Source organism: Phyllobates terribilis, unplaced genomic scaffold (genome assembly GCF_046119375.1).
Source record: "Phyllobates terribilis strain yellow unplaced genomic scaffold, ASM4611937v1 Scaffold_5__5_contigs__length_657084704, whole genome shotgun sequence".
NCBI lineage: Eukaryota > Metazoa > Chordata > Amphibia > Anura > Dendrobatidae > Phyllobates > Phyllobates terribilis.
The window spans coordinates 599,378,906-599,395,029 of record NW_027362765.1 but is presented as its reverse complement, the minus strand read 5'-3'; positions in this window follow the sequence as shown (position 1 = coordinate 599,395,029).

The following is a 16,124-nucleotide window of genomic DNA, read 5'->3' as shown; positions in this document are numbered from 1 at the left end:
ACATCCAGATTTGCACTTACCTCCTCATAGAACCCCAACATGTTGGTTAGACACAACCTATTTTTCATCAATCTATGCTGGTTATCATTTATTATATTATTCTCTGCGATATAACTCTTCAGGTCTTCTCTTATGATGCCCTCAAAAACTTTGCACACTACCGATGTCAGACTTACTGGCATGTAGTTACCTGAATCCACCTTATTACCTTTCTTAAATATCGGTACTGCATCAGCTATCCTCCAATGCTGTGACACCACCCCTGTTACAAGAGAGTCTAAGATTATGAGATACAGCGGTTTGTCAATTACTGAGCTCAATTCCCTCAGTATCCGTGGATGAATACCATCTGGGCCGGGGGATTTGTCAATATTTATTTTTGCTCAGATGCAGGCGTACTGCTTTTTGTGTTAAACTAATTATATCAGGTGGTGAACTTTGATTTTTGCCTTGTTGTAAGATCCCTGGAACAGACTGTTCGTTGGTGAACATGGATGAAAAGTGCCTGTTTAATATTTCAGCCTTTTCTTTCTCCTCTATAATTATCTTGTTATTATCATCTTTTAAGGGGCCGATACCTTCTGTTTTTTTCTTTTTGGCACTGATGTATTTATAAAAATTTTGGGATTTATTTTAATGTCACTGGCGATTTGTTTCTCTGTAGATAATTTTGCTAGCTTGATTTCTTTTTTACATTTCTTATTTAGGTCCTTATACTCCTGAAATGCTATTTTTGTATTCTTGGCCTTCATGATTTTGAACGCCCTTTGTTTTTGTCTTATTAAACTTTGTACTGTCTTATTTATCCATAATGGTTTCTTTTTATTCCTTGACATTTTATTACCAGAGGGTATAAATTTTCTACAGGATTCTAGTAGTATTTTCTTAAACATGCCCCATTTACGTTCTGTATCCCCAGTTACCATGACATGGTCCCAGTCTACACAATTAAGCTCTTCTCTTAATTTGTTGAACTCAGCTTTCCCAAAGTTCCAGGTTTTGGCACTTCCCCTTTTGAATGTTTGATTGAAGATTACATTAAAACTTACCATATTATGGTCGCTGCTTCCCAAATGCTCCCTGACCAGTAGATATGAAATTGTTTCTGGTCTATTTCACAGAACCAGATCCAGCAGATTACCTTCCCTAATTTGTTCATCTACCTACTGAGAGAGGTAATTGTCCAGAACTGTGAATAAGAACTGGCAGCTTTTAGAACAACCAAAAGATTCTATGTCCCAATGAATGTCTCGATAGTTAAAATCCCCCATAATAAGAACCGTATTGTTATTCGCTGCCTTTTTAATTTGCTGCAGCATTTTATCCTCTGCCTGTTCAGCTATATTAGGAGGCTCTTAACAAACTCCAATTAGAAGCTTTCCATTATTGCCATCCCCATATACAGTACAGACCAAAAGTTTGGACACACCTTCTCATTTAAAGATTTTTCTGTATTTTCATGACTATGAAAATTGTACATTCACACTGAAGGCATCAAAACTATGAATTACCAGATGTGGAATTATATACTTAACAAAAAAGTGTGAAACAACTGAAAATATGTCTTATATTCTAGGTTCTTCAAAATAGCCACCTTTTGCTTTGATGACTGCTTTGCACACTCTTGGCATTCTCTTGATGAGCTTCAAGAGGTAGTTACCGGAAATGGTCTTCCAACAATCTTGAAGTAGTTCGCAGAGATGCTTAGCACTTGTTGGCCCTTTTGCCTTCACTATGCGGTCCAGCTCACCCCAAACCATCTCAATTGGGTTCAGGTCTGGTGACTGTGGAGGCCAGGTCATCTGGCGTAGCACCCTATCACTCTCCTTCTTGGTCAAATAGCCCTTACACAGCCAGGAGGTGTGTTTGGGGTTATTGTCCTGTTGAAAAATAAATGATGGTCCAACTAAACGCAAACCGGATGGAATAGCATGCCGCTGCAAGATGCTGTGGTAGCTATGCTGGTTCAGTATGCCTTCAATTTTGAATAAATCCCCAACAGTGTCACCAGCAAAGCACCCCCACACCATCACACCTCCTCCTCCATGCTTCACGGTGGGAACCAGGCATGTAGAGTCCATCCGTTCACCTTTTCTGCGTCGCACAAATACACGGTGGTTGGAACCAAAGATCTCAAATTTGGACTCATCAGACCAAAGCACAGATTTCCACTGGTCTAATGTCCATTCCTTGTGTTCTTTAGCCCAAACAAGTCTCTTCTGGTTGTTGCCTGTCCTTAGCAGTGGTTTCCTAGCAGCTATTTTACTATGAAGGCCTGCTGCACAAAGTCTCCTCTTAACAGTTGTTGAAGAGATGTGTCCGCTGCTAGAACTCTGTGTGACATTGACCTGGTCTCTAATCTGAGCTGCTGTTAACCTGTGATTTCTGAGGCTGGTGACTCAGATAAACTTATCCTCAGAAGCAGAGGTGACTCTTGGTTTTCCTTTCCTGGGGCGGTCCTCATATGAGCCAGTTTCTTTGTAGCGCTTGATGGTTTTTGCAACTGCACTTGGGGACACTTTCAAAGTTTGCCCAATTTTTCGGACTGACTGACCTTAATTTCTTAAAGTAATGATGGCCACTCGATTTTCTTTACTTAGCTGCTTTTTTCTTGCCATAATACAAATTCTAACAGTCTATTCAGTAGGACTATCAGCTGTGTATCCACCTGACTTCTGCACAACACAACTGATGGTCCCAACCCCATTTATAAGGTAAGAAATCCCATTTATTAAACTTGACAGGGCACACCTGTGAAGTGAAAACCATTTCCCGTGACTACCTCTTGAAGCTCATCAAGAGAATGCCAAGAGTGTGCAAAGCAGTCATCAAAGCAAAAGGTGGCTACTTTGAAGAACCTAGAATATAAGACATATTTTCAGTTGTTTCACACTTTTTTCTTAAGTATACAATTCCACATGTGTTAATTCATAGTTTTGATGCCTTCAGTGTGAATGTACAATTTTCATAGTCATGAAAATACAGAAAAATCTTTAAATGAGAAGGTGTGTCCAAACTTTTGGTCTGTACTGTACATTTACCCATACTGACTCTTCACTGTCGCAGCTCCCCCCAGTGTCGTCACTGAACACAGGTTTTAAGTTTGATCTTACGAAAATGCACACCCTCCACCTTTTTTGTCTTTCCTGTCCTTTCTAAATGTAAGGTATCCCTCTACGTTTGTTACCCAGTCATGGCTTTCTTCCACTCAGGTTTTCGTAATGCCCACCACCCCCATATCCTAGTTTAAAAGCTCCTCCGTCCGTCTGACCATTTTTTCCCCAAGCACAGCTGTACCCTCCCCAGTGAGGTGCAGCCCTTCCCTACCGTAGAGACTGCAGCCGACAGCGAAGTCGGCCCAGTTCTCCATGAACCCAAACTCTTCCTTCCTGCACCAATTTCTAAGCCACTTATTTATCTCCCTAAGCTCCCGCTGTCTCTCAAGTGACGCTCGTGGCACTGGCAGTATTTCTGAAAACCCTTTTAGGTTCTCGTCTTCAGCTTCTCTTCTAGTTTCCTGTAATAATTTTTAAGGATCTTCCACCTCCCTCTAACTTTGTCATTGATACTGATGTGGCATATTTACTAAGTTGTGCTAAATCAGGACTGGGCTCCCTGGCACTTTTCCTCCTACCCTTTCTTGTAACATTTACCCAGCTACGTACTTCCCTGTCCTGATCTTCCCCACCTCCACCCTGCTCCATATCACTGGCTCCAGCCGATCTTCCCCACCTCCACCCTGCTCCATATCACTGGCTCCAGCCCATCTTCCCCACCTCCACCCAGCTCCATATCACTGGCTCCAGCCAGCGCAAGCTCAGTGAGCTCTAAACTCCTCTCCAGGTTTGCATTGCTCCTGAGTGTTGCAAGCTGCACATTTAGATCCAGTTCCTTGGCTTCCAAACATGTAACTCGCTGACATCGAGCGCAGACATATTCACCCTCAAACGGCTTTCAAGGAATGCATACACCTCACAAGACGCACACCTGGTAGCATTGTCCATGGAGCACATACTAAATGAGGATAAACAATACAGGTAAACGCAGAAAAACGAATGGAAGGACAGTAAGGAAAACACCAAACTATGTTAAGGTGTGAAACTATGATTTTGTGTTTAACTATGTACTTATCTGTCTCCTCTGTACTTAAATGCAGCCTCTGCATGCTCAGCAGCTTCGCTAGGTAGTTCTGCACTTGTAGTACTTCCAGTTAGCCCAGCACAGGTGTTTCTGCTAGAAAATTCTAAAACAAACAGTCTTGCATACACAAACTTGGTCACATGAACCAATCACAGGCTTCCCCTTTTTTTTCCCTTTAGACAGCTGTAACCCACCAACCCACCAAGACAGATAATTTCCCAACAATTTCACCAGTTAACACAAACTACAATATTGCTTTTAACTATGTACTCATGCTAGGTTGCTCTGCACTAGTAGTACTTCCAGTCAGCCCAGCACATGTGTTTCAATGTCTGTTTTAAAATGTGGCTCCCAGAACTGGACACAGTATTCCAGATGAGGTCTAACCAAAGAGGAGTAGAGGGGGATAATTACTTCACGTTAACTAGACTGTACACCCAACCAAACCAAATACACCCAAAGATCTACAGACTTGCGGAGACTCTTCACTCTTCCCAGAATGCAGCAAGAATATGCAAATGATCTCCCTCGAGTCTCAATTCCTGGTTTGACGATTTCCTTCAAGCAGCTCAATCCAGCTACACCTAAAGATCTTCAGACACATGGAGACTCTTCACTCTTCCCAGAATGCACGAGGAATATGCAAATTATCTCCCTTGAGCTTCAATTCCTGGTTTGACGATTTCCTTCAAGCAGCTCGATCCAGCTACACCCAAATATCTTCAGACTCACGGAGACGCTTCACTCTTTCCAGAATGCACTATAATACGGTGCTCCTTCCCTTCTGATCTTTGCACTGTGTCTCATAATTAGTTCCCGATTACATGCAAAGAATTGGCGCAATCAGGAGAAATTGTACAACAAACTGTGAGGTCCATTTTTTCCTATTAGCCCTTATAAAAATTAAAAATTTGGGGCTAAAACAACATTTTAGTGCAAAAAGTGTAATTATTCTTTCTTCACTGCCCAGTGGCATAAATTTCTGCGAAGCACATGTGATGTCAACATGCTCATTGCACCCCTAGATTCATTTCTGCTGTCCTGGCACCTCAGGGGCTCTGCCAATGTGATATGACACCCTGAAACCATTCCAGAAAAATTTGAACTCCAATATGGCACTTCTTCCCTTCTGAACTTTGCACTGTGTCTCAGAAGTAGTTTTCGACCACACATGGGGTAATGGTGCATTCAGAAGAAATTGCACAACAAATTTTGTGGTCCATTTTCTCCTGTTACTCCTATGAAAAAAAAAATTGGGACTAAACGATCATTTTAGTGGAAAAGATGTGATTTTTTATTTTCACGGCTCTATGTTATAAACTTCTCTGAAGCACCTGGGGGTTCAAGATGCTCCCCACACATCTAGATAAGTTCCTTGAGGGGTTCCAATTTCCAAAATGGGGTCACTTGTGGGGGGTTTCCACTGTTTAGGTACATCAGGGGCTCTCCAAATACGACATGGCATCCGCTCTCCATTCCAGCTAATTTTGCATTCAAAAAGTCAAATGGTGTTCTTTCCCGTCTGAGCCCTGCCGTGCGCCCAAACAGTAGTTTTCCTCCATACATGGAGTATTGGCATACTCAGGAGAAATTGCACAAGATTTTTTGGGGTCCATTTTCTCCTGTTACCCTTATGAAAATTAAAAAATTGGGGCTAAAAAAATTATTTTTGTGGAAATTTTTTATCTTCATGGCTCTATGTTATAAACTTCTGTGAAGCACCTGGGGGTTAAAGTTGTTCTCCACACAACTAGATAAGTTCCTTGAGGGGTCTAATTTCCAAAATGTGGTCACTTGTGGGGTCTTCCACTCTTTAGGCACATCAGGGGCTCTCCAAACACGACATGATGTCCACTCTAGATTCCAGCCAGTTTTGCATTCAAAAAGTCAAACGGTGATCCTTCCCTTTCGAGCCCTGCTGTGCGCCCAAAAAGTAGTTTTCCTGCCACATGGTGTATCGACATAGTCAGAAGAAATTGCACAACAAATTTTGGGGTCCAGTTTCTCTTGATACCCTTGTGAAATAAAAAAATTGGTCTAAAGTAAACTTTTTGTGAAAAAAGTTAAATGTTCATTGAGCAGCACAGTGGCTCAGTGGTTAGCACTGCAGCCTTGCAGCACTGAGGTCCTGGGTTCAAATCCCAACAAGGACAACATCTGCAAGGAGTTTGTATGCTCTCCCTGTATTTGCGTGGGTTTCCTCTGGGTCCTCCAGTTTCCTCCCACACTCCAAATATATACTGATAGGGAATTTAGATTGCGAACCCCAATGGGGACAGTGCCAATACTGTCTGTAAAGCACTGAGGAATTAATGGCGGTACATAAGTGAGTAAAATAAATAAAAAAAATGTTAATTTTTTCCTTCTACATTCCATTAATTCCTGTGAAGCACCTGAAGGGTTAATAAACTTCTTGAATGTGGTTTTGAGCACCTTGAGGGGTGCAGTTTTTAGAATGGTGTCACTTTTGGGTATTTTCTGTCATATACACCCCTCAAATTCACTTCAAATGTGATGTGGTCCCTAAAAAAAATGGGTTTGTAAATTTTGTTGGAAAAATGAGAAATCGCTGGTCAATTTTTAACCCTTATAAATTCCAAACAGAAAAAAATTAGGTTTCAAAAATTGTGCTGATGTAAAGTAGATATGAGGGAAATGTTATCTATTAACTATTTTGACAGATCTCTCTGATTTAAGGGCATAAAAATTCAAAGTTTTAAACTTGCGAAATTCTTAAAATTTTGGCCAAATTTTAGATCTTTTCACAAATAAATGCAAGTCTTATCAAAAAGTTTTACCACTATCATGAATTACATACAATATGTCATGAACAAACAAACTCAGAATCAGGGGGATCCGTTGAAGAGTTCCAGGGTTATTACCTCATAAAGTTACAGTGGTCAGATTTAGAAAATGAAGCCCGGTCATTAACCTACAAAGTGGCTCGGTCTTTAAGGGGTTAAGAAGATAATCATTTTGATGGGAGTGCTTCTTTAAAAAGTTGGGAGATATGCCTTTCTGTGACCGTGACTTTTTATGGGGTGCCTGTTAATTATATGTACACCCCTGCTCAGGAGCATTATTACAATAAAGAGGCACTGAGTGTCATTATTATAAGGTAGTACAATGGGGGGTATTATTATAAAAAGACACACTGGGGGATCATTATCATTACAAGGGAAGCACTGGAGGCATTATAATTATTATTATATGAAAGCAAAAGGGGTGTTTTTATTATTATAAAGTGGTAAGGGGTCATTATTATGAGGGTTGAAGGGTGAGTATTACTAAATGAGGCACAAGGGAATTATTATAAGGCCGCACAAAAGGACATTATTACTGTATGTTGCTATATAGCTGTAAGAAGACACAGGGGAGCATTATTATTATAAGGGGGCACAGGGGGATATTATTTCTATAGGGTGCTGTATAACTGTAAGGAGGCACAGCATTATTACTACGTGGAAGTACAGAGGGAACAATTATTACTGTGTAGGGGTACAAAGGGGGGACTGTTATTGTGTGGGGCGCAATAGGAGGGTACTATTACTATTTGGAGCCAAGAAGGGGCATTATTACTGTCTACAGAACAGTTAATAGGTTAGTTTGTGTTGAATTTGAGGAGGCTCCTGGAAAAGCAGTAAGTCAAGGATGTCTGTGTCTTGCATTTTACAGAGACGAATTATAGATGGCGGTCTGGGCCAAATGGAAAAGAAAAATGAATGACAAGTGAGTGAGAACATCACCAGTGAGAACCTGTACAGTACACACATATACGGTCTGCAGAGCACTGGTGCAGAACTGATACTACTATTATATGCTCACTGTATGATGGTGATATCAGTCCTAGTACAGTGGCTTTGGTTAAAGGGGGTCTCCAGACTTAAAGTCTGCAGTCACTCTATGTAACTACAGACTTCCGAATCCTCACAGTGTGTGTATCGCGCGGTGTAAAGATTCTCCAGTGTAGGTAGTGGGCGGTCATGTGACCACAAGCATGCGATTTGAATAAATGTAGTCCCATGCCATGCCATCAAAATGTGCACGACCTCACTCAATGAAAGTGCATTTAGCAAGGCTGAGTACGTTTAGTGGGAATGTGGCCGAAGGTGTGGAAATTGCATCCTTGTGGCCCACTCCCAACGCCTACACTAGAGAATCCTAACAGTGCATGTTGTGAGCATTCAGAATTCTGCTGTCACATAGACTTTAAACTCAAGCCTAGACAACCCTTTTAACAATCAGTATGGTGTTAAAGAACGAAAGGGGAGAACCCCATTAATTGATCCATCTCTAACAGGCCATAAAACTTAGCTTAATTAATAATTAAAATAAATACAGGGTGAGAGGAAAAGTATGTCCCTGATATGCCTATAGTAAAGTAAGTATACAAGAAACTGTTTAAATTAACAGATGATGGCACCCCAGAGTGTCATCTCTATGTGGCAGAATAGGACATTTACAGTGGGTACGGAAAGTATTCAGATCCCTTTACAGTTTTCACTCTTTGTTTCATTGCAGCCATTTAGTAAGTTCTAAAAAGTTTTTTTTTTCTAATTAAAGTACACTCTGCACCCCATCTTGACTGAAAAAAAACAGAAATGTAGAAATTTTTACAAATTTATTAAAAAATAAAAACTAAAATATCACATGGTCATAAGTATTCAGAACTTTTGCTCAGTATTGAGTAGAAGCACCCTTTTGAGCTAGTACAGCTGTGAGTCTTCTTGGGAATGATGCAACAAGTTTTTCACACCTGGATTTGGGGATCATCTGCGATTCTTCCTTGCAGATCCTCTCCAGTTCCGTCAGGTTGGATGGTGAACGTTGGTGGACAGCCATTTTCAGGTCTCTCCAGAGATGCTCAATTGGGTTTAGGTCAAGGCTCTGGCTGGGCCAGTCAAGAATGGTCACAGAGTTGTTCTGAAGCCACTCCTTTGTTATTTTAGCTGTGTGCTTAAGGTCATTGTTTTGTTGGAAGGTGAACCTTCGGCGAAGTCTGAGGTCCAGAGCACTCTGGAAGAGGTTTTCATCCAGGATATCTCTGTACTTTGCCACATTCATGTTTCCTTCAATTGCAACCAGTCGTTCTGTCCCTGCAGCTGAAAAACACCCCCATAGCATGATGCTGCCACCACCATGTTTCACTGTTGGGATTGTATTGGGCAGGTGTTAGCAGTACCTGGTTTTCTCCACACATACCGCTTAGAATTATCACCAAAAAGTTCTATCTTCGTCTCATCAGGCCAGAGAATCTTATTTCTCATAGTCTGGGAGTCCTTCATGTGTTTTTGAGTAAACTCTATGCGGGCTTTCATATGTCTTGCACTGAGGAGAGGTTTCCGTCGGGCCAGTCTGCCATAAAGGCCCCACTGGTGGAGGGCTGCAGTGATAGTTGACTTTGTAGAACTTTCTCCCATCTCCCTACTGCATCTCTGGAGCTCAGCCACAGTGATCTTGGGGTTCTTCTTTACCTCTCTCACCAAGGCTCTTCTCCCACAATTGCTCAGGTTGGCTGGACAGCCAGCTCTAGGAAGACTTCTGGTGGTCCCAAATTTCTCCCATTTAAGGATTATGGAGGCCACTGTGCTCTTAGGAACCTTGAGTAATGCAGAAATTCTTTTATAACCTTGGCCAGATCTGTGCCTTGCTACAATTCTGCCTGTAAGCTCCTTGGGCATTTCCTTTGAGCTCATGATTCTCATTTGGTCTGACATGCACTGTGAGCTGTGAGGTCTTATATAGACAGGTGTGTGCCTTTCCAAATCAAGTCCTATCAGTTTAATTAAACACAGCTGGACTCCAATGAAGGAGTTGAACCATCTCAAGGAGGATCGCAAGGAAATGGACAGCATGTGACTTAAATATGAGTGTCTGAGCAAAGGGTCTGGATACTTATGACCATGTGATATTTCAGTTTTTCCTTTTAATAAATTTGCAAAAATTTCTACATTTCTGTTTTTTTTCAGTCAAGATGGGGTGCAGAGTGTACATTAATGAGAAAAAAATGAACTTTTTAAAATTTACCAAATGGCTGCAATGAAACAAAGAGTGAAAAATTTAAAAGGGTCTGAATACTTTCCGTACCCACTGTATATTAGAGAATACATCCCCCCAGTATGGTAGTATCATCAATATTGCATATGCTGATATTTGTTTATGGTTTGTTGGTATTTGTCTGTTATATTGCAATATTATTATTGCAGTATTATTTTTATTCAATCTTACATATCGATATTATTGGTATTATTAGAAATATTAGTCTTGTAGTAACTCTTAATTTCCCCCTGGTAGGGTTATATTAGTAATAATAATAGAAATGCCCATCTGGGGCTCAGGGGTGGGGACAGCATGGGCCTGTGTGCTTTCAGTCCCAGTCCATCCCTGGCTGCTATAAATGAGGTGACTGTTGTATATGAGCCCCCTGCACCCCAGTGTAGCTGATGTATACAAGGCATCTGCAGTGTGTGAGCTCCATGTATTCCAGTGTATTTGTTGTATATGAGGTGACTGTTTTATATGAGCTCCCTGCATCTGAGTGTAGCTGCTGTATGTGAGGTGACTGCCGTATATGAGCTCCTTGCACCCCAGTGCTATAGCTGATGTATATGAGTTGACTGCCGAATATGAGCTCCCTGCACCCCAGTGCTATAGCTGCTGTATGAGCTCCCTGCACCTCAGTGCTATAGCTGCTGAATATAAGGTGACTGCTGTATATGAGCTCCCTGCACCCCAGTGCTGTATATGGGGTGACTGCTGGATATGAGCTCCGTGCACCCAAGTGCTGTATATAAGGTGACTGCTGTATATGAGCTCCCTGCACCCCCATGTAGCTCCTGTATGAGGGGACTGCTGTATGTGAGCTCCCTGCACCCAGGTGTAGCTTCTGTATATGAGCTCCCTGCACCCCAGTGCTATAGCTGTTGTATAGGAGGTAGCTGCAGTGTATTAGGTGACTGCTGTATATGAGGTGACTGCTGTATATGAGCTCCCTGCACCACAGAGCTGTATATGAGGTGACTGCTGTATATGAGCTCCCTGAATCCCGTGTAGCTCCTGTATATGAGGATCTTCCTGTATATGAGGTGACTGCTGTATATGAGCTCCCTGAATCCCGTGTAGCTCCTGTATATGAGGTGGCTGCTGTATATGAGGTGACTGTGCCCCGTGTAGCTCCTGTATATGAGGTGCCTCCTGTGTATGAAGTGACTGCACTCCGTGTAGCTCCTGTATATGAGGTGACTGCTCTATATGAGGTGCCTCCTGTATATGAGGTGACTGGACCCCATGTAGCTCCTGTATATGAGGTGACTGCTGTATATAAGGTGCCTCCTGTATATGAGGTGACTGCACCCCGTGTAGCTCCTGTATATGAGGTGACTGCTGTGTATGAGGTGACTGCACCTCATGTAGCTCCTGTATATAAAGTGCCTCCTGTATATGAGGTGACTGCACCCCGTGTAGCTCCTGTATATGAGGTGACTGCTGTGTATGAGGTGACTGCACCTCATGTAGCTCCTGTATATAAGGTGACTGCTGTATATGAGGTGCCTCCTGTGTATGAAGTGACTGCTGTATATGAGGTGCCTCCTGTATATGAGGTGACTGCTGTGTATGAGGTGACTGTGCCCCGTGTAGCTCCTGTATATGAGGTGACTGCTGTATATGAGGATCCTCCTGTATATGAGGTGACTGCTGTATATGAGGTGCCTCCTGTATATGAGGTGACTGCTGTGTATGAGGTGACTGTGCCCCGTGTAGCTCCTGTATATGAGGTGACTGCTGTATATGAGGTGCCTCCTGTGTATGAAGTGACTGCACCCCGTGTAGCTCCTGTATATGAGGTGACTGCTCTATATGAGGTGCCTCCTGTATATGAGGTGACTGGACCCCATGTAGCTCCTGTATATGAGGTGACTGCTGTATATGAGGTGCCTCCTGTATATGAGGTGACTGCTGTATATGAGGTGCCTGAGGTATATGAGGATCCTCCTGTATATGAGGTGACTGCTGTATATGAGGATCCTCCTGTATATGAGGTGACTGCTGTATATGAGGATCCTCCTGTATATGAGGTGACTGCTGTATATGAGGATCCTCCTGTATATGAGGTGACTGCTGTATATGAGGATCCTCCTGTATATGAGGTGACTGCTGTATATGAGGATCTTCCTGTATATGAGGTGACTGCTGTATATGAGGTGCCTCCTGTATATGAGGTGACTGCTGTATATGAGGTGACTGCACCCCGTGTAGCTCCTGTATATGAGGTGCCTCCTGTATATGAGGTGACTGCACCCCGTGTAGCTCCTGTATATGAGGTGACTGCTGTGTATGAGGTGACTGCACCTCATGTAGCTCCTGTATATAAGGTGACTGCTGTATATGAGGTGACTGCACCCCGTGTAGCTCCTGTATATGAGGTGACTGCTGTGTATGAGGTGACTGCTGTATATGAGGATCCTCCTGTATATGAGGTGACTGCTGTATATGAGGATCCTCCTGTATATGAGGTGACTGCGGTATATGAGGATCCTCCTGTATATGAGGTGACTGCGGTATATGAGGATCCTCCTGTATATGAGGTGACTGCTGTATATGAGCTCTCTGCACCCCGTGTAGCTCCTGTATATGAGGTGACTGCTGTATATGAGGTGACTGCTGTATATGAGGATCCTCCTGTATATGAGGTGACTGCGGTATATGAGGATCCTCCTGTATATGAGGTGACTGCTGTATATGAGCTCTCTGCACCCCGTGTAGCTCCTGTATATGAGGTGACTGCTGTATATGAGGTGACTGCTGTGTATGAGGTGCCTCCTGTGTATGAAGTGACTGCACCCCGTGTAGCTCCTGTATATGAGGTGACTGCTGTATATGAGGTGCCTCCTGTATATGAGGTGCCTGCGGTATATGAGGATCCTCCTGTATATGAGGTGACTGCTGTATATGAGGATCCTCCTGTATATGAGGTGACTGCTGTATATGAGGATCCTCCTGTATATGAGGTGACTGCTATATAAGAGGATCCTCCTGTATATGAGGTGACTGCTGTATATGAGGATCTTCCTGTATATGAGGTGACTGCTGTATATGAGGTGCCTCCTGTATATGAGGTGACTGCTGTATATGAGGTGACTGCACCCCGTGTAGCTCCTGTATATGAGGTGCCTCCTGTATATGAGGTGACTGCACCCCATGTAGCTCCTGTATATGAGGTGACTGCTGTGTATGAGGTGACTGCACCTCATGTAGCTCCTGTATATAAGGTGACTGCTGTATATGAGGATCCTCCTGTATATGAGGTGACTGCTGTATATGAGGATCCTCCTGTATATGAGGTGACTGCTGTATATGAGGATCTTCCTGTATATGAGGTGACTGCTGTATATGAGGATCCTCCTGTATATGAGGTGACTGCTGTATATGAGGATCCTCCTGTATATGAGGTGACTGCTGTATATGAGGTGCCTCCTGTATATGAAGTGCCCCCTGTATATGAGGTGCCTGCTGTATGAGGTGACTGCTGTATATGGGGATCTTCCTGTATATGAGGTGCCTCCTGTATATGAGGTGCCTCCTGTATATGAGGATCTTCCTGTATATGAGGTGCCTCCTGTATATGAGCTCCCTGCACCCCGTGTAGCTCCTGTATATGAGGGGCCTCCTGTATATGAGCTCCCTGCACCCCGTGTAGCTCCTGTATAGGAGGTGCCTGCGGTATATGAGGATCCTCCTGTATATGAGGTGACTGCTGTATATGAGGATCCTCATGTATATGAGGTGCCTGCTGTATATGAGGATCCTCCTGTATATGAGGTGCCTGCTGTATATGAGGATCCTCCTGTATATGAGGTGACTGCGGTATATGAGGATCCTCCTGTATATGAGGTGACTGCTGTATATGAGCTCTCTGCACCCCGTGTAGCTCCTGTATATGAGGTGACTGCTGTATATGAGGTGACTGCTGTGTATGAGGTGCCTCCTGTGTATGAAGTGACTGCACCCCGTGTAGCTTCTGTATATGAGGTGACTGCTGTATATGAGGTGCCTCCTGTATATGAGGTGCCTGCGGTATATGAGGATCCTCCTGTATATGAGGTGACTGCTGTATATGAGGATCCTCCTGTATATGAGGTGACTGCTGTATATGAGGATCCTCCTGTATATGAGGTGACTGCTATATATGAGGATCCTCCTGTATATGAGGTGACTGCTGTATATGAGGATCTTCATGTATATGAGGTGACTGCTGTATATGAGGTGCCTCCTGTATATGAGGTGACTGCTGTATATGAGGTGACTGCACCCCGTGTAGCTCCTGTATATGAGGTGCCTCCTGTATATGAGGTGACTGCACCCCGTGTAGCTCCTGTATATGAGGTGACTGCTGTGTATGAGGTGACTGCACCTCATGTAGCTCCTGTATATAAGGTGACTGCTGTATATGAGGATCCTCCTGTATATGAGGTGACTGCTGTATATGAGGATCCTCCTGTATATGAGGTGACTGCTGTATATGAGGATCCTCCTGTATATGAGGTGACTGCTGTATATGAGGATCCTTCTGTATATGAGGTGACTGCTGTATATGAGGATCTTCCTGTATATGAGGTGACTGCTGTATATGAGGATCCTCCTGTATATGAGGTGACTGCTGTATATGAGGATCCTCCTGTATATGAGGTGACTGCTGTATATGAGGTGCCTCCTGTATATGAAGTGCCCCCTGTATATGAGGTGCCTGCTGTATGAGGTGACTGCTGTATATGAGGATCTTCCTGTATATGAGGTGCCTCCTGTATATGAGGTGCCTCCTGTATATGAGGATCTTCCTGTATATGAGGTGCCTCCTGTATATGAGCTCCCTGCACCCCGTGTAGCTCCTGTATATGAGGGACCTCCTGTATATGAGCTCCCTGCACCCCGTGTAGATCCTGTATAGGAGGTGCCTGCGGTATATGAGGATCCTCCTGTATATGAGGTGACTGCTGTATATGAGGATCCTCATGTATATGAGGTGCCTGCTGTATATGAGGATCCTCCTGTATATGAGGTGCCTGCTGTATATGAGGATCCTCCTGTATATGAGGTGACTGCTGTATATGAGGTGACTTCTGTATATGAGGTGACTGCTGTATATGAGGTGACTTCTGTATATGAGGATCCTCCTGTATATGAGGTGACTGCTGTATATGAGGTGACTTCTGTATATGAGGATCCTCCTGTATATGAGGTGACTGCTGTATATGAGGATCCTCCTGTATGAGGTGACTGCTGTATATGAGGATCCTCCTGTGTATGAGGTGACTGCTGTATATGAGGATCCTCCTGTATATGAGGTGACTGCTGTATATGAGGTGACTGCTGTATATGAGGTGACTGCTGTATATGAGGTGACTTCTGTATATGAGGATCCTCCTGTATATGAGGTGACTTCTGTATATGAGGTGCCTGCTGTATATGAGGTGTCTGCTGTATATGAGGATCCTCCTGTATGAGGTGACTGCTGTATATGAGGATCCTCCTGTATATGAGGTGACTGCTGTATATGAGGTGCCTCCTGTATATGAGGTGTCTGCTGTATATGAGGTGCCTCCTGTATATGAGCTCTCTGCACCCCGTGTAGCTCCTGTATATGAGGTGTCTCCTGTATATGAGCTCTCTGCACCCCGTGTAGCTCCTGTATATGAGGTGCCTCCTGTATATGAGCTCTCTGCACCCCGTGTAGCTCCAGTATATGAGGTGCCTCCTGTATATGAGGATCCTCCTGTATATGAGGTGACTGCGGTATATGAGGATCCTCCTGTATATGAGGTGACTGCTGTATATGAGGATCCTCCTGTATATGAGGTGACTGCTGTATATGAGGATCCTCCTGTATATGAGGTGACTGCTGTATATGAGGATCCTTCTGTATATGAGGTGACTGCTGTATATGAGGATCTTCCTGTATATGAGGTGACTGCTGTATATGAGGATCC